This window comes from Chaetodon auriga, chromosome 24 (genome assembly GCF_051107435.1).
Source record: "Chaetodon auriga isolate fChaAug3 chromosome 24, fChaAug3.hap1, whole genome shotgun sequence".
In the NCBI taxonomy this organism is placed as follows: Eukaryota; Metazoa; Chordata; class Actinopteri; order Chaetodontiformes; family Chaetodontidae; genus Chaetodon; species Chaetodon auriga.
In genome coordinates, this window is record NC_135097.1 from 9,905,319 (window position 1) to 9,924,701 (window position 19,383).

At 41.7% G+C, this 19,383-nt stretch overlaps 1 protein-coding gene across 24 annotated transcripts in view; it reads left to right on the plus strand.

Annotated features, from left to right (window-relative positions):
- The window catches only part of ptprda (protein tyrosine phosphatase receptor type Da), a 348,556-nt gene that overhangs the window by 154,148 nt on the left and 175,025 nt on the right, over nucleotides 1-19,383 (plus strand). For all 24 annotated transcript variants that reach the window (XM_076724731.1, XM_076724735.1, XM_076724734.1 and 21 more), the window contains exon 8: nucleotides 12,544-12,591. The gene's annotated coding sequence lies outside the window, so the exon portion shown is untranslated. The remainder of the gene's footprint in view (nucleotides 1-12,543; nucleotides 12,592-19,383) is intronic.

Here is a 19,383-nt window from a genome sequence, read left to right on the forward strand (position 1 = left end):
TTTATTCCCTTTTAAGAGCTCAGCAGTCTTTTGTATCAATGTAGACCTGTGGTGATTGGAGTAGAAACTTTTCATGTTTGAACTCAGTGGGGTTTGAAGGACTGCAGACATCAGCAGATCCTCGCTGATGCACAGGTCAATACCTATTATAGTAAAAGCAATAGTCAATGTGGCGTTCGCACATTACCGGCTCTGTACTGCGTGGTTGCTTTCAAGCTGCTGCCCTTTCTACAGCACTCTGACGACAAATCTGACGGTTTAACCACACTGTGATTGTTTGTCTTGTCAGATTCTTTTTCAGTGTTATGTGAGGGAAAAATAAAAAGGATGGGATATCGAGAGAAGAGCTTCACCTCGCCACTATACATAAAATAAACTCCATTATGGCTGGCTGTTCCGAAGTCTGGATTGATTGGGTGTCTGCCATCAGTGCTCTTTGAAAAGGCCCGTGGTGGCTTGCCAAGTCTTGACCACTGTTTTAAATCACTTCCAAAACCTCACCCTGATCGACTTGCCTGTACGTAATCATCTTTAACTAATTGTTCTTGACTTCTTTCTCAATGCAGCGCTCTCACTCCACCAGTGTGATCACAAACAGCCAAAGTTGGCATAGTCAGATTAAGGTTCTCTGTCTCTGTCAACCTGCAGTTTATTGCACTTGATGCAGTAATTGTCCATTAAATTAATGCTCTGTTGTGGATTCACACAGTTCTGTCTATTGCACATAATGGTGTTCATGTCTGCCATCATTGTTTAAAATGAAGACAATCACGACTGACCTTTGCAAGAATATGACACATAGACCTTTGGTTGGTTGGTGGTATAGTTCTGCAACTGCCTGGTAACAACCCTGTACACAATTTTTGGCCTGGAAGCAAACTATGCCATAAAATAAATGAAGCCCTAATTTGGAGCCTTGTGGCACTCCTTATGATCAATCTTTAAAACTCTCTCTGTTGTCTTTCTACTGCAGCATGAAAACTACTATTTATCAGATGCTGTCACTGTGTGCATGAGACAAGAAATAAAAAAAATCAGTGATTCCCACATTTAGGAAAACTGTCCAATTACTGAGTTCTATGTGTAGATACATGTAGCGCACAGTCATGAAAAAGGAGTTGCAGTTATTGCTATTGTGCTTGTCACTTGTTAAATCTTAGCCCTGCATGTTGGTAAATTATTAAACAAGAGCAAGATTTTGAATGCCTGAAAGTATTCAAAACAGGGAAAAGGAAGAAAAGCCAAGCTCTGATTTATACAAGGGAGCAGAGCAGTGCAGACAAGCTTGAGCGACTTCAAAGTTTTCTATGGGAAATGAGATTTGGAATATGACAGAGCTCCTAATATCCTTACGCGCAGCTTCCCAGCATGTATGCTAATGCCCTGTCCTGACCACTAATACACAACAGGAAAAGTGGGCTAAATAAAATGAAGGAGGAAGCTGTGAAATATAATTCAGAACGCCTATAACGACTACAGTATCAGCCGTCTTGGATCTGTACTTCTTCATTCGGATGTTCTCATTTGTATCCACACCTGTGTCATTCACAGCCTTACGTCTTAACCTAATTTCATGGTCTGCGGGTTTGGATGGATGGCTCTGCTGCGACTTGTACACTGAGGGGAGGAGAGAAAGTACCATGAGTGTGCATGTGTGTGTGTGTGTGTGTGTGTGTGTGTGTGTGTGTGTGTGCATCTGTGCAAGTGTGCACACACACAATAATACAATTGTGGAAGAGCGAATGAAAGAGAGAGAGAGAGAAAGAGAGAAAGAGGGGATGCACTGCTACAATAGCATAGAGAATTGTAGTCACTGCCAGATATTAACCTTTTAACCTTGTACTTTTCTGTTAACAAAAATACATTAAGCTCCTCTGGATAGCTGACAGTGAATCAGGGTTTTATAGACTTTCACAGAGCATGAGTGAATGATCAGAGGTGAGGCCATTTTGTGGTAATGCGCTTCAATTACAGTAAAGTCTGCTAAAAACACATAAGCTAAAGCGACGACACATAGCAGGATTTGGTCCCAGCAAATGTTAGCGCCAGTCATGATCTGAATGTTTCATGAACCGTGCTCAACATGAAGAGCTCGAGAGGGGAGAAACAAGATGACCGAGAGCAAATAACACGGTCGACTTTGTAATGCACACAATAATCTTAAAATCACAGACAAAACAGACTGTTGATTAGATAACGGACATTTCTCAACTAAGCGTGAGTAAGTCCTATTAATGGTGCAGCAGTTTTTTTTTTCTGAGAGCTTTGTACAGCATAATGCCTAAAAACCTTTTTTGTCAATGTAATTGCTCAGTATCCTCTTAAGCAAAGTGTCAGCAATGCCCTTTAAGTTTGCCAGAGTATCTTCTGGTGTAATGGCTTATTTAGCCAAACCAGGCATGACACCAATTATACTGGAGGGAAATCGATTCCAACAAAGCTCTCTGCTGGGACAAACAATAAAATGATCAAAGTGACTGGATGTTTTGCCTGCGACAAGCAGCAAAATTAGTTTGTACTTTAAACTTGGTTTTTAACCCAGTCAAAAGCTGTAATTTCTTGAAGCTATTAAGAGTATTCTCCAGCGTGACATAAATACATGGATACAAAGACAGGCAGAAAAATAAGCAAGAAAAAGGCAACAAAGAGGGGAAGATGAAACTACAGCGGCTTTGACGGTTTTCTCGCAACGACACAAGGACGATTAGGGCGTATTGCATTCCTTCACTCCACTGAAGTCCACACAGTCCTCCCAAAGATAGAATTCAAGATAATTGATTTTCCACACATTAATTGATAAAGTTGGTCTCACTTTGAAGACACTGACACAAAATGCAGATTTACGTCCTGTGTCCAAGCTCTGTTATTGTCATCAAGTTTGTTATTTTTCACGTGAAACGCTCATGCACGGAAACGTCATGACAGAATAGAACAACACTGAGTTCGAGGCAGATAGCACAAGATGAATTTGTAGCTGGTTTGTAACCTCGTCTTACTAATAACATTTAATTCCCCCCTGATCCCACCTCAACGCACCTCCATGAATTAGACACAAGGTGTTTCGGAATAAGCCTTTCCAAGTGGGTGATTATTCAAAACCTTGGTGGGGCAGCAATCTCCCCTGACGGTAATTTTGTCCTTTTTAATTCATGAGCACACTCTCTACACTATATTCACTGAGAGAATACACAACTTTATAGTAATCTAAAGGTAACCTTTGTCTGGCACAGTGATGCAAATGACCACTGCTGCTGTATTTTGTTATCTCTCACCTCTCTGAGGCATTTCATTTTCTATATTATCATTACACATGTGAGTTTTCAGGTTGAGAAGGAAAAAAAGCAGCATGTTACACAGTTTGCACTAAGCTTATTTTAATTACTGTAGTATCTCAATTTTTGCTCTCATGGCACAGTCCTCACTGAAATGTACGGTACTGTGAAAGATATTAAAATCAAAATGAATATGCTAATTATCCTTTTTTATATTCAGAATCCTACAATGGTTTTATATTCTTATGATAACAGCACCATTATATGTAAGCTGTAATAAGCGTACGTGATTACTGATATTATAATGTGTGTGTATAATAATACAATAGGCCATTGTGCATAACTAAGCTACAGATCTACAATACTGTCATCAGTAAACCATAAGTTTAACTTGTGAGTGACCATATATGATGTGTTAGTGAGTGCTCTCCAGTTCATTTTTAGGCTGTCTGCTGCCCGGTGCCACTTGATGTCAATCTTCATTCCTTTTCCCAGACGCTAGTCTGTCGAAGATAGATCCCTCATATGTCAGAACCACATAGACCATTTCCTGGAGTCCGCTGTGACTGTCAGGCTCCACGGACCATGAAAGCCGTATATGTGATGCCCGAAATTACCTCATCGCAGAATGCCACAGACTCCCACAATGGCATGGTCACAACTATCCTTTCAAAGATACACTAAGGGAAGCTCACTGACACTTTTAGGCAGTTCTTTGCCAACAAATATAGTGGGAGCTATTTCACATTCTCAGGCAGAAGCATAAAATAAATCCATTTTACAGTAGGTGGGTAGAAACTGAGTTGAGCATGAATTATCAGGTTAATGGTGTCCAGGACATTCAGCAGGTTAAATCATAGATTTTGCAATGAAGGATCATGTGTTTTTGGCATTTTAATGAGGCATTACAGCACCCACAAAATACAGAATCAAAAATGCTGTAAATCTCTGTGAATTTGTGAATGTGGTCCAACATGTCAGCGCTCAGTCTTATAGTCTGTCTTAACAAGAGGTATCTGAGGCAAGAGTGGGGAAGAAACCCAACTCTCTGTGGTACAATTATAGATGTGCACTGCAGTCACTTAGCCTGCTAATACACGGTGTGATATTAATTACTGTTTGTAAACAATGCACTTTGCAGAGATTATTGCATGCACTCGGCGTCCTCCATTTGTGTTTGGTAATTCTCACAAGTGATTAAGTGGTGAAGCTAGGACAGCTGTTCAAGATGAGTTCATTGGCATGTTTAATTAATTGCACTTGAGATAATTATTCAATCATTACTTTGATTAATTTTCTGCGTCCCAGATAATGCATCAAACGTCTGCTTGATGTCAATAGTTTGAAAGCAGGAGTGGAACAAGGCTAACCATTTTTGGGAGTTAGGACTAAATCCTGCTTTGTGGAGAAAATAAAGCCAACGTCAGCTGGCCATGATAGGAATTCATTATTATGGCTGCTGATTTGAACAATGCTAATGCTCACTTAACAGGCATGCCAATACGGTTGTTCTAACACCCAACACCTGTGAGGGCTGCATTTTCTGCGTGTTTCCAACACATCAACAACACCCTGTCGCTGCTCACTTCAACGTTTTGAGTCGATTCTGTCTGCATTATGTTTGAAACATGCTTATTCTTCACCCCCTCAGATATGCAGGGTAGTGGCAACATCCAACTGAAGGAAAGCCAGGCAAATCGTTTGTGAGAGATCTTGTCAAACAGATTAATTCCCACCCTGGGCCTCGGGGTTCTGGACCGTTTTTCTGTCATGCTGCTTTGCCAGGCTCCCTCTTGATAATACCCCAAAGATAAAATTAATTGTGCAGGGAGATGTGGGATGGGGAGTATCTTAAAGGACCTTGAGCAACACATGAAGCTCTCTTTTTCTCTACGCTCCTCTGCATCTGAAAACACAGAAACAATCAAACCGTCAGAAGCATGACACATTGCACCAACGATCGCGAACTTTGTTAGGAAGTTTCTGGAAGTGGGAAGTTCTGAGAGAGATGTGAAGGGACAGAATCAACCCTCATGAAATATCCTTGTCTAAGAATGTCTATGCTCAAATTACCATCAAAGTGAAATCCCTCACTTCATCAGCAGTTTACAAAGGCGGCTGGAGCACCAATATTTGTCTACAACTATCGAGCTGCACATCTGCAAGTTTAGGAACATGTTCCTTCTTTCACTCTGGCAATCAGAGCTCAAATGAACTGATGTGACAGCTGCATCCAATTCTGCACTGAAATTCGTTTGTTGGGGAATCTCAACGCAACAAGAATCTACAGCTATGATAGCAGCTCTTTGAGGCTGCACGAGCTAAATGCTACTGTCAGCATGCTAAAATGTTCCCAATGACAATGATGGGAATGCCGCTAGTTTTGCAGGTATTTGGTCCGAAGTCAGGGGGTCGCCAAAGCAATTACAATTCATACATAAATGTCTGCACCAAAATTCATGACAATAGGCCGAAAAATTGTTGAGACATTTTACTAAAAATCTCAAATGTCAACCTCATGGTGGCACTCGAGGAAAATCCTTTTGGATCACCAAAAGCCATTAGGATTCATCCTTCCAGGGCACTGACTGGCAAGGCAATGCATCCAATAGTTGTTCAGAATCATTCCTCCAGGAAATACTGCCCATTTAGCTGCACTATACAGTATAGCAGTCAAATGCAGTCACACTCTAAGTGAAGCAGACCTTTCCCACAACCTCCTGTCACCGCAAACAGCTCAGAACATTAGCTAATCCCCGCTGTGACAGTGTGCAAGCGCACAATGTCTCTGTCTTTCATCACCACTGGCAAAAGCCACCAAAAGACCAATTTAACCACGAAATCTTCCACAGAGGGCAAAGCAGAGAAGCAGGTAGATTGTGGCAGCTGCACTTCTTTTTTCCTCAATAGCCCCTTGGCACCTGAGCTGCCCCTGTCACCTCCACTGGCAGATGGTACAAATGAGCCTTTATATGCTGCTGCTTGACACTGTGACACTGAAACAAAAGTGTTGCTTTTAGTCCCGTCATAGTCAAAACACATCAGCGACTGCTTCAGAGGTGGATAGCGTTTGTACTACCACTAGAGCTTAAATCAGGGTTTTGTCGACTACTGTCTTTTTTGCTGTGACAAATGCAGACTCGAGTGACTTGGCTGTTGTCATTATTTGTGTATTTTTTTTGCAGCGCACAGTGAGACGGTGCTGTCAAGATGGTGCTGTATGAATAAGAGATGAGATCTTTGAATTGTTTGCTGCTACAGAATGCACATTCGGTCCTTTGTGTGAAGATTCTCAGTGTAGTGGAAGCGGAGTCCAAGAATGTGACTGTGCTTACGGCAAAAAGAAATTTATGTTTGGCAGTTTCCCTGGATATGCATTTGGATCTCATTTTAGCGAGCGCTTCACACACATACGCAGAGGTGCACAATCCCACATACACACCCGCAGTCCCTGGGCAGCTCACATCCACCAGTTTTGAGCTCAAGTAGTCGCCGCTGTCACAGTGTGACATCATCAGCCCGGCTGGCGGTGTCCCAGTGGTGTCCTCTTTTGGAGCCAGCGATATCCTTCAACAGAGCTCATCCTGTGACGATGCTGTGTCACTCAGGGGCCCAGACAGGCAGTGGAGAAAGGATGACAGCCCGGGAATGAGAGCTCAAGAGCAGGTAGAAACTGTTGACAGGACCCTGGGGAGCAATTATGAGTGAAGCCCATGGGTTTGCTCAAAGGAACCTTCGGCTTGTTTAAGTCTATCAAAAACACAGCTCAGACCCCTGTTAAGGGATATCAGTTCTTGTGAGCTGGCTAGGCACAAAAGTATGTTTGAAGTTCAACTGGTGGCAGATTAATCAAATACAAACTTCACGGGGTTGTCTGGAGTTTAGCTTAAAAGTAAATGAAAACTATTTGGCTTTTCTGCCTGTAAAATCTCATCAGTCATCATCCGTGAATCTGCGACACAGTAAATGCAGTGACGTGATTAACAAGCTGACCTCTTGTGAGCTTTTTGTATTGTTAAGCCTGTAAAAATCCAACAGGAATAAATTCAAAAGCTACCATTGACACACAGGACATCAGTCTCCATAAAATACCTGCAAATGATCACGGCAGACAGGTAATGGCTTAGAAGAGGACTCGGCTTGCTGCCCTGTGACAGACATTTCCAATTAAAAAGGGTAAATAACTTGAGATTCATCTATTTCACCCTGTCCCGAGATTTATCAGTCCATCGTACTTTAAATCTGTTCAACCCTGAAATGGCAATATCACAGATTTTGATTTCCTAGGCAAAGATAAAAGTCGTATAGTTCCCATAACCTCACACTCTTATTCAAATATCGCTGCCCTGTCTGCATTAGAGCTTTCATGAGGCAACCCAAGTGTGGGAGGAAACTAGTCATATCAGTACACCAGCATGATATGAGCAGTAGCTGGGACTGAGTTTGCAGGACTGTTGACTTTGTATTTAAGCAGCATACCAGGGCTGTTTCACTGTTTATTGTGGATCTACAGTTGTCCATAGGCATGAATGGGATCTAACAACTTGACCTTTCACCACCCACTTTTCCATGTGGAGTGCTGGGACTATGTATATATTTCATTTGTTTTACTGTAAGTGGACTACTTCATTTCTGTTGGTAGATTGTAATGGAGCATAGCGTCAGTTCAGGCAGAGCACTGAGGGTGTGCTTGCATTACCTGATTGGCATCAGCTGTTTCATTCATGCCTCAAAATCAATTCACAGCCCCATGGCTATCAGCTGACTCGTATCGTCCAATCACATACATGTAAGCGTAGCCATTATAACTTCGCCTTTTTCACTTCTATTATACCAACCCAGCCTCCACCTTCTCTGCTATACTTTTGCTGTTTATTTAACGACGGTGTTACACCTTCGTTAAATAAGGTGTTACACCTTGGTTAAATAAAAATCCATGTAAGTTTATTAAGTTCTCAAACAGAATTCTTGCTATTGCTTAGATTCTTTGAGAGCCCCCTGAAAGAGCAGGGCGTTTCCCAACAAATCTATAAATAGTTAATTCCTTGACATGACTGAAATAGTAAAAATATCACTGTAACCACAAAAAAAGCCACTTCTTACAGCCACAGTTTCCTACACAAAGCAAACAGCCAGACTTTTTCTTCCCCAAGTTAGCCAAAATTGCCTGGCCCAAGCATGACCTAAATCTGGCACAGCTGGTTGCACAGACTAATGCCGCAGGTGTGATGAATGGGCCGCCTTTGGCCCAAAGCTTGCCCAAGTGCTAATAACTGGAGCTGATTCCGAGCTTAAATTGCTCCATGTCTGCATCCCCAAAAACCCAGCCAAACTTGGACCTCTGGTTTCAGAACATAACCGAGCGTGCAGATATTGAGCTGCCACCAGCCCTACTGTAGATGAATTCTTACATTGCCTTTTTTGATTACCTTCAGCCAACATTAACAGAATGCCGCATCATGATAGTGAGGACCATCCATAGGAAAAAAAAAAAAAAGTCCCCCTTTTTTGTAAATAAAGTGACATGACTCATTAATGTGATGAATGACCATGCAATTCCCTAGAACCTCAGCACCAAGCCCACACCCCCTCCTCAGCCCCCTTCAGGCCTCTTGTGGGCCATTCCGGGTGAAAGCCGAACATTTAAACGTGTGCCTTGTAAGTGCTGAGGCAAGCAGGTCCGCAGGCCAAATGGTTGCTCTTTTTAGCTGTTAAAGCTCCCAAGGACCCATTTCACTGTTAACATCAAATCATTAAATTCAGCCCATACTCAGTCACTTAGAGTTATAGAGAGATGGACAGAAAGACAAAGAGAGAGAGAGTAAAGTTAAAGAAGAGATGAAAAAAAAGGCCATTGTCAGCTGTAAAGACTAAATAGGCCACATTATTAGGGTGGAAAAAAAATGGAATCAAAGCAGACAGTCGTCTCCTGTGCCATCTTGTCATCCACAAATGCAAATAACTGAGTGAAATTTTAGTTCATAAAGGAGGGGATCAATAAAATGTGATGTGGCTAATGTGTCACTGTCAAAGCGGAGTACTTGAGATTATTCTGCTGTATTAAAAATATGATTGCATCTTCAGCCGTGTCTGAAAATCTCTGATAGCATCAGACCTTTACCTAGTACGAATACATATTAAGGTGAAAATGAAACCTTTCTGGCAGATTTTTGAGTGGTTCCAGCAAGTTTTGTTATTCTATATCATCTTTTGTGACTTAGCTAAGTGGAAATGGTGAAATGTGTGTGTATGTCCACTTCCCATAAAAGAAATTTTATAAAGACAAACTATCCGCAGCAGATGGTGTGGTCCTTTAGATGTTCAGTCTCACAGGGTAAAGGTAAACCTTAATGTACACAAATGTGTTCAGAGTTCAGCAGTTCTGTTGTTTCATGCTACCTCAAGCAATTACAGTCTTCAGCTGTTTCTCTCAGCACACTGGGTACATTCGGTGTTTGAGGAGAACGCCTCCATCTGATGTATGCCACCCCAGGGTTCACAGCAACCAACAGTCCACAATAATTTCTCCCATTTTTTTCTAAGAAAATGTTGAATTATCGCTAATGTAGACAAAACGCTCATCAGAGTGGTATGCAGCATATTGTCTGAAAAATATGCACTTTTAGGACTAACATGCATGCTTGTGCTCCTCAGTGCAATTTTCTGTGGCGCTAAATGTTCACAGGTCCACACAAATTACTTGATACATCTAAATACGGCAGCACCATTGTATTGCTAGGCGTACTACATAACACACTGCCCAAGTGCTGTTTACTTGCAATTATGTTCAAATGGAGACTGCTCATACAGTAGAATCTATTATAACCCCACCACTTTAAAGACACTTACAGAGGTGCTCTACTCTTGCTACCGCTGGCTGGCTGAACTTGGTTTCTATGGGAACCAAAGTGCGACACAAAGTCAGTAAAATGAGGATCCACATGCTGTGCACACAGAATAAGCAATATGAAGCAAAATAAATTGAAATCTATTGAAACTAACAAAGGTGTAGAGAGAGATGAGCTGAATGATCAGGCTGTAAAAGAGCCAGACACCGAAAGGGAGAGGAGGACATTTTGTTTAAAGAGAGATAGTTGGGAAAACAGCACTACATGGCACAGTGTACTCCAGGCGTGTTTGACTTTCCCACTTTCATTACTGTGAGTTCTGTAATCTTGATGTTCGTGGCAAGTGGAGAGATAGCAGGTGGAGGCCATCATGTTTGAACTCGTCTTAGTCGGGTACAGTACGAACTTGCAGCTGCACTGCGATCTTGGGATCGCTAAGATACAGTACTGCATGCTCCTAGAAAGAGCAAAGAAATGACTTTATATCAGGCTGCCTCCTCTGTATTCAAACCTTGCTCCTTCCACTGGCAATCGATTTCTAAATCAATCACCACAACACACAAAGAGCAATTTCTTCTATTTCTATAAAAACTGTACATGCTGAATCTGTGCATGTGTGTGCCGTTGTATTGGGTCATTCTGCATTCGATCAACTGTTGATTCTAGTGCAACTTAGCGTACAAACACTGTGATTGACTGAAACATTACATGAAATGCACCTGCATTTAATAAGCAGCATGTAGTCCACTGCATGCTGCTTATTAATTAGTAACTCCAGTGAAACATGGTGCCAAATTCTCATGCTGTACAGCATTCAGTTTCCCACTGCATGTGATTTTCTTTGTCTTGGAACCTGTGAATGTCTGTGTCTTTGTATCCCTGTATTTGTGATGTGTGCATGTGCATCAAGTGAGGGCAAAGTGTGTGTGTGTGCGTGCGTGTGTGTGTGTGTGTGTACTGTGAAGTTTGCAAAAGAAAAAAGTTGAAGCACCAGTCAGATGCCTCCCTCGAAGGGCCGGCTGTTTGTGGCAAAGCGCCCTTCTCACCCGCGTACATGGCATGAATAGAACAGAGACCAAATGTGTCCCTCCTTATGGTGGGTCAGACTACAAGGCAGTCCAGATTTTTCGGGGAGTTTATTACAAGGCTGAATCAAAAACTGAATTTCAACACAGTGGCATATGAAGCTTTTGCCTCAAGGGCCTGATTTCCTCGTTCTCTGGTGTTTTAACAATGAGGCTGTGCTTGACAGTCCAACTGCGGCAGTCATGTTTAAGTGGCCCTCAAGTTCAGCCTGTTTTGTGTTACACCGTTAAAAGCACCACACAGGATTTGGCTGGAGCTCGCGGGTGTCTGGCTTATGAAATCAAACATGGACCCAAAACTCATCTTTGTCAACTTATCGATCGCTCATCCTCCAATAAGACATAACTAGATACACAGCAAAGTTATTGAAAGTCAGGCTGCTGCAGTCTAACCTTTGTACACTATAACAGGAGCTCCAGTCTTTTACATCCATATTTGCTTGCTAGCACTCTTCTTCTTCTTCTTCTTCTTCCTTGCATTTAATGCTCCAAGCCTGATTTCCACAAAAATAAAACAAAAAAAAAACAAAGCACTCGGACACCGTGCAAAACATAAAACAGATTGGGATAGTTTGCTAATTCTTTTTGATATATATTCATTGAAAACAGCATAAATATATATTTCATGCTTGACCTCATCGGCGTCATAGATTTTTGTAAATATATCTTTATTCTGAATTTGATGCCAGAGGAATGCTCCAGAAACACCTTCCACAGGTACACAGGTTCATTGATAACAGGTGATAGTATCATGATTGTGTATAAAAAGGGGCATCATTCATTCTCTTTTTATTTCTGTTTGACACAATGTCCCAACTTTTTTTTTTTTTATCTTGGGGTTGGACATTTTCCTCCATAGATGGCTCCACTTTTTCAACAAGGGTGACTTTTGTCTAGAAAAACATTAAATCTAAAATATTTATCAATAAATGTTGCAAACAAGGATGAACTCTTGTCATGCCAAGAAATCGTCAACAAGATCTTTGTCAGAATCGATGAGTATGATGGAATATCATGGGATAATGTGGCCTCTAACTTTTGATCGTCTCAGTATGACTTTAGTTTAGCTTCTGCTCCAGCTGTATGAAATCAGACGTGCACCTGTATTTCCAAGACGACCAATCTGCCACCACAGACGGGATGATCCTCTTAGTGCCTTTGCAATCTGAGACACTATTCCCACTACTTACTTTTGCCAATTTGCTCCCGGGAGCCCCTGAGTCCTTGTCTTCATTAAGGGAGTTCCTCATTGATCAATCACTGTCAGAGGAGTTGCTCTGTAATTGCACAGTGGTCTAATCATGACTGACGTCTCACCCCTCCCCCGCTCTGTCACAGGTCTCAGGAGAGAGAATGCTCCATGACTTTCACACCTTCGACCTCAAGGTAGGCCTCTCTAAGGATTTCACTCTCCTCTCTGTGGTTTGTCTTTGGAGCTATATGGTTTTATAATGGGTATCATAACTCAAATTTGAATATTAGTGGAGATGATGAGGACAGGTAAGTTAAGATGGGTGATGGGAGAATATCTAGTGACATCACCGCTGTCTTTTTTTTGCCTTTGATGATTTTGAGAACTTGTGCCAGTCGACTTTCATTTATCAACACATGCATCCAAAGTTGCAACATCACCGATTGGCTAACGATGATCACTATATACAACCGCTACAAAAAGTTGCACAATACAGGGAAGCTACAATACAATGGGGTTCCAGCTGCAGGGCTGCAGTTCCTGGCTTAAGTTATTAATATTCATCAATCATGCCAAACTGTCATGGTGCACTGATTGATATTTGCTGTAGGACTTGCACCCCGTTTGTCACAGTCGGTGAATGGACCCTTACATCTGTCAAATGTTTCACAGTGAATGTAAGACAAAACACAAGCCAGAACTGCAACAAATTTAACGGCCCTTGACGTCTTTACTGAGGCACGTACGGTATTCCACCAGCAAACAATCTCAGAAACATGCCTTTTTAAGAGCTTCAGTGTTTTCTTATGTTGTCCTTGTTGAAGCTGATGACTGATTTTCTGCTGCTGTTTTGTGCCTTCGCTAAGTTTCCCTACCTCTTTGCTGAGCTTCCATTCAACAATTTTCTCTTGCATGAAAACATGCACACATACAGATGTACACCACAGACACATACAGTACATGGCACAGAGTAGTGTCCATTAGTTCAGTGTGTTGTAGACCAGTGCAAGTGGTAAATGCAGTTACAAATCCAAGGGTGGGTAGAGTCCTCTCAGCTTTGCCCATGAGGTATTACATTTTTTTTTGCCTAAACTTGCAAGCTAATGTAGTTATGTGAACAAGCTGCCTCTCTTGACTTTGCCTTGATGAGATCCAGTGAAATGTCTCTGCTCTGACACTCTCACACTCTAGAACTGCGGTACTTTTCTCAGTCCTCTCCAGAGTTAAGCAGTGAAAGTTGTAAAAGAGCAGCTTTGAACAACCGCAGTATCAATGCATAGATAGAGCTAGATAGCGAGAGCTTGGATTCACGCCAGTGTATGCTCATAAAATGACTTTATGACCATTTACTTTGTATATTGTCCATGTTATGCAGATAATCTGCTGCAGTGCTGCATAAAGATAACCTTTGTTTAGCTATAAACTGCGCAATGTGATGTTTTTTCATCTTCTTTTCCAATAATACGGCTGCAGTGGTAACGAGCAGCTGATCATGGGACAGGAACAAGGAGATGTTTTTCACAGCCCATGTTTTAGCCACAGGATGTAAAGGAAAATGATATTAAAAAATTGCTGCACGCATTTAACTTTTCACAACTGCAGCACACAGTCAGAAAGATGGCAAGTCAGTTTGCCATCAACTCCTTAATCTGTGCTGTCACACCAACACACATATCTTTGGAGAACGAATTGGAAAAGATGCAAAACGATGTTAAAAAAGATCAAGAGCGATTTTCCGGATTGAAATTGATATCTCTGCCATGATATTAGATCCACTGGGATGCAAAAGTTCTGAAAACTTGATGTGATTTTGCAAAATGATTTGTAAGCCTCCCATTTTTTTTTTTTTTTTTTTGTTGCAAAAGAGGTTTCACGCTGTTTTGATAGCACAGATTAGTCTCAGTCCTCTTGTGAGCTTACATTAGCGCAAGGTTATTCATGCTTACAAACGGTGATTGGACTGAATGCCTACTGGACCTGCATGAAGTACAGTGTATGTGTAAACACATAAAATTCTGCTGTCAACAAATTAATATTTCAGATCATTTGGATTGTTAAATTGCAGTTGGCCGCTCATGTAGGGTTCTTACGCATGCATGTACATGACATGATCTGTCATCTCTAACAGAGGGCATGGACACAATTGCAAATACCCCCTCCCAATATGCTAATGCTTTATCCTGCACCGTATTTCATGCAAATGCCTTTCATCGCATATTTTCAAATGCCATTTATATGACAGCTGTAGCACAAGCATCCATAATGCTTTGACTAGGGGGGAAATTGCAACATGGACCTCAGTCATTGTGAATTCTGCCCACAGTCAGAATAAGAGAAAGTCAGGAGCGCTGAACCTTCCCTCCTGCAGAACATGATTGTTTTATTAAGGATTATATTAAAATTGCCTTTTCAGCTTTTGGATCTGGTGGGGATAATTCTATGTTACTTTGTACATTTTCCCAATGACAAGCATAAAGAGTTGGTCAAGTAGGGAAATAGCTATATGTACACATAATTATAGAATTTATAGACTACGCTTAATGCTAATGACACAAAGAAAAACACTGATGTTGTTTGTCCGCTTGTAAAATCCACACAGCCATAGAACTGTAACTTCAATACAACTTAGGGAAAAAGTGAGGTATTTCCCTATGCGACTGCAGGCACCTTGGCATTTACTAATCCCGCTATGTCATTGTCTGCGACGCTGTTCAGGTCCATGTACTAGGAGGAAAGTTTTAAATTTAAAATGTAATCAGCACAATCACCACAAGCAATCAGTTCCTCTTCATTTCACCTGATCGAGCCCCCCGCTAAAACGGGTCTGTTAAATAGAGCATCTTATCAGGCCTGGATTAAGTTTTGACTTTGATTAACATCTGTAGTCGCAGTGTAGAATGTCAAAGTTCAAGTTTGAGGAAAATATAGTTTATGAAAATGCAAAAGCACTAGGTGTCATTATCAAGCAAGTATACCTTAATCACTGTGGCTCTGGCGTTTGGTCTTTACATTTGTTTAGAAATTTGAGCCATTGAACAACATGAAAAGTTTGTTAAAGCTAAAGGAACATTTTGTGAAATACACTGATTTGCTTTCTTGCTGAGAGAAGATGAGAAGGCATGCACAGCAATTGTGATGTGTGTTTGTGTGTGTGAGCCTGCAGACTTGTTTTCTCGGTAATTTATTGTCAGCTATTTCATTTCCAGTGTGATATCTGTCAAAAGATACAAGCCTCCGTATGACTGTGATGCTTATGCAGACACACAGCTCTGCTTGTTCTACAGTAAGTGTCTTACTCCTCGTGTCTGCGCAGTAAATGTGAAGCTGTGGAGCCAGCAGCCAGTTAGCTTAGCACAAAGGCTAGAAACAGGGGGACCAAGCTGGCCTTGTTTTGTCTGAAAGAGGCAAAATCCGTCCATGAGCACCTCCACAGCTCACTAATTAAGACATTGTATCTCCTTTGTTTAATCCATGCAAAAAACCGAAGTGTAATTGTGTGTTCAGAAAGAATGCAGTGAAGTCAATGTGAAGGCACAACTGGATGCTAATTTGCCCAGGGGCGGGGCGGATTGATGCAAATTGTGCAGACGTGTCTAAGGGAAAAATTCACACACGTGCCAGAACTTTATGAATCTGATTCATAAACATACAGAGATAGGAGGAAACAAGCTGAACAGGCTTGTTGAGACAGCAGGGGAGATAGTCGGCTGCCAACAAAAGCCATGAAATGACCTTTACAGCACAGCTATACACAGACCCGTCAATCATGAATGACAAAACGCATCCCTTCCACCCCGAGTTTGAGCTGCTCCACTCAGGATGATGCAAGACAACAGATCTACAAGGGTTCTTTAATCCAAATGCAATTCATGTGATCAAACTAAAGTCAATACTGTGACGTAATGTGTAGCATGTGTGAGACTAAACGCAATTTTACTGTCTCAGCTATTGTATTCTATTGTAAAGAAGAGAAACTCTGGGAAATAACAGACCTGAAGTTCCTTGCAGGATTAGTCTGAGGCTGAGCTGAACAAAATCACAAAAGGTACACTCCCACTGTTGCTAGCAAGCTCACAGCTAATGTTTGGAGGCCACTGGTCCCAGTCGGATACAAAGTGTTAATCAATGAGCTTTAGGGGTGCTGGTAGGCAGATTTTCTAACCTTCAGACAGAGCCAGGATAGCTGTTTTTCTCCCTGTTTGTCTTTGCTCAGCCAAATTAACCAGCTGCTGACTTCAGCCACACATTTACTGTACAGACGTGAGAGAGTCCTCTCCTCAAACTCTCTGCAAGCACAGGAAAAAAGAATTCATAGCATTTGCTGTTCGGAGCAGCAGAGAGCATGCGGACACGACTGAGAACAAATGGCTTCAAGAGACCATCATACTGTGACACAGGTGCACTTGCAGGTGCTGGTACCACCTGCACACCTGCCCGCTACAGAGAGGCAGAAGCGCGACACAGAATCGCACAGAACACCACACGGCATGTGTGCTGAATTGGGTTTTTGTAGCATCAGTGGCAAACCTGCCATGAAATTAATTCTCCGTTTACCAGATACTTAAATTTGTCAGCAATTTGTAATTTGAGATCATAAACTCATTCACCATTGTCTGTCCACACGGCTTCAATGGGGCATGAATTTGTGTATTTTGTATTGGCTGCAGGAGCTTTGCCATGTTTTGATAGCATTGTTTAATGAATGAATCTCAAAGTGCGAAATATTGTTTTCCTATTTATGTGGGTAATTGTTTTTAGATAAACGGGGCTGATACGGCGTGGCAAGGCAATCAGCTTTAAGACTTGATTCAAATCATTTGCGAAAATTATAACGCGTCAAAAGTACTGCATTTGCTGTTCCATCCAAAGTTCATAATGAAATCCACAGCGAGCAGTGCTGACTGACCAACTGTAAGCATTTTGTGAATTTCAATGTCACTACAGCTGAGCTCATTTGGGGAAAAGCAAACCAAGCACACAGAGGCCACATCCAGACATAATAAACTGTCGCCCTGTTCACAGAGGCATGGAGAGGTGAGAACACCTCCCCAGCACATCCTCAGACGCATCTGTGCCCAGGCCCCTCAAATGATGCTGCTTTTGCGGCGGAAATAGGTCAGCCGTGAATACCTGGTTCCTTCCATCTCAAAAAATCCTTTAACACACTTAATTAAGAGTGTAACTATGTGGATTTGTTGCGTGCAAATTCAAAAATGCTGACTTTTTTTTATTGTGTTGCTCAGAGCTGTTGTTGAGGAGCTGTACGAGTGCATGTCTTTCTCAGATATTTCATTTTCCATGAATCTTAAATTTTAGAAGCAGCGTCATTAGGAACTGTAAAGGCGCAATAATGCCAACTCGGCCCACATTTAGACACTGCCAACTTGGCCTTCATTTAGACACTGAATCATTCAGATTGCACCGCTGTGATTGCTTAATTAAATGCTCAGCTGTGTAATGACTTTGCTCGAAAGGGAATTAAACGTCTAAATGCTGCAGAATCCGCGTTGAGCTGAACAGAAATCAATGGGACATAGTGCTGGAACCCAAGGTGTTTTCCGACTTGTTTAGGGTGAACGTTTGGTATTGATGCCGTCCCTCAGTCAGTGACTCAAAAGCTCATTCTTCTTGGTCTAAAGCATTGATTGGTGGCATACAAACAGTGTGCTTACTTTGTGCTTTCTGCAGAGGTCTAGGAAGGGAGTTTAAAATGCCTTCCAAGTCAGCAGTGTATGTAAAGCTGCATTTATATTTAAAGAGGTGAAACTGCAAACAACATCATCTATTCTGAGGGACTGTGAAAACAACACATACATGCAAAAAGCAAATTCACATCCGCAACCAGTCGTCTTTGTATCCAGCTGTATCCAAACTTTTCTCTGTGGTTGGCATTGTTGGTGTGTTGCTCCCCTGCTTTTGGTCTGCGCTGAAATATTTCAACATCCACCAGTTGGATGGGCACAAATTTTTTTTCTGCAGATATTCATGATCCCCTGACTTCTCCTGCAGCGCCACCATGAGGTTAACATTTGTCTTTTTCATTGGGACGTCTCAACGACTATCAAATCTGGCGCAGACATCCATGTCCCTCTTTAGTGATTCCTTCACTTTTCATCTACAGATGGGTGACATATTAAAGGAAAAGCTAAAGTGCCTTAGTTCGCTGAAACTGGCAATAGACAAGTTTTTTGCTCTAACGTATCATTTTGAAGTACATGTTGATTGCACAGCGTAATGGCTATAGAATAATGACACCATCACCGTTTAGATTGTTTCTCTAATAAGCCTCACTTTCACTATGCAATTTTGTGTGCTACTGGGTACGATCTCCTGGGAAAACGGAGGCTGACTGCTGATCCAGTCAGGCCGGCACCATTTCTATCTGTTTTCATGTCTCCATTATGGACTAAATGAATGAATGAACTCATGCTTTTTCTCCTAATGTTTTCTTCCACTCCCCCCTCCACCCTGACGCCAACCCCTGCAGTTTGCGCGAATCAATACTTAGACCATGTTGTTTCTCCATATGAAATTACGACTATTTCACTTTGCCTCTTCAGCGCTTCTTTCTTTTCTCTTATTTCCAAAGTGCTGTTGATTGTTTCTTCACAGAAATTTGGGAAACAAATGCTGTGTGCCCTGTATTTTTAAGACTCGGAGGTAAATGCAAAGCGATGTGGTTGTCTTTGAGGCAGTGGTGCCATAGTAATAGCACTTGTAAACACAAGAGGGTTGAAAAGTTGACTGTTTCCACTTTAAGATGTGGTCCACCACGAGCCTCCAGAACAGCTGCATTGCTCTTGATCATAAGCACTCTTCTAGGAGGATGAACAGCGTTCCTCTCTAAGATAGTTCATCGTTTGTTGCTTTGATGGTGATGGAGGAGAGTGCTGCCTAACACATTACTGTAAAATCTCCTAGAGATGCTCAGTTGGGATGACGTTTGTTGACTGTGGAGGTCATAGCATTTGATTTACATCATTTTC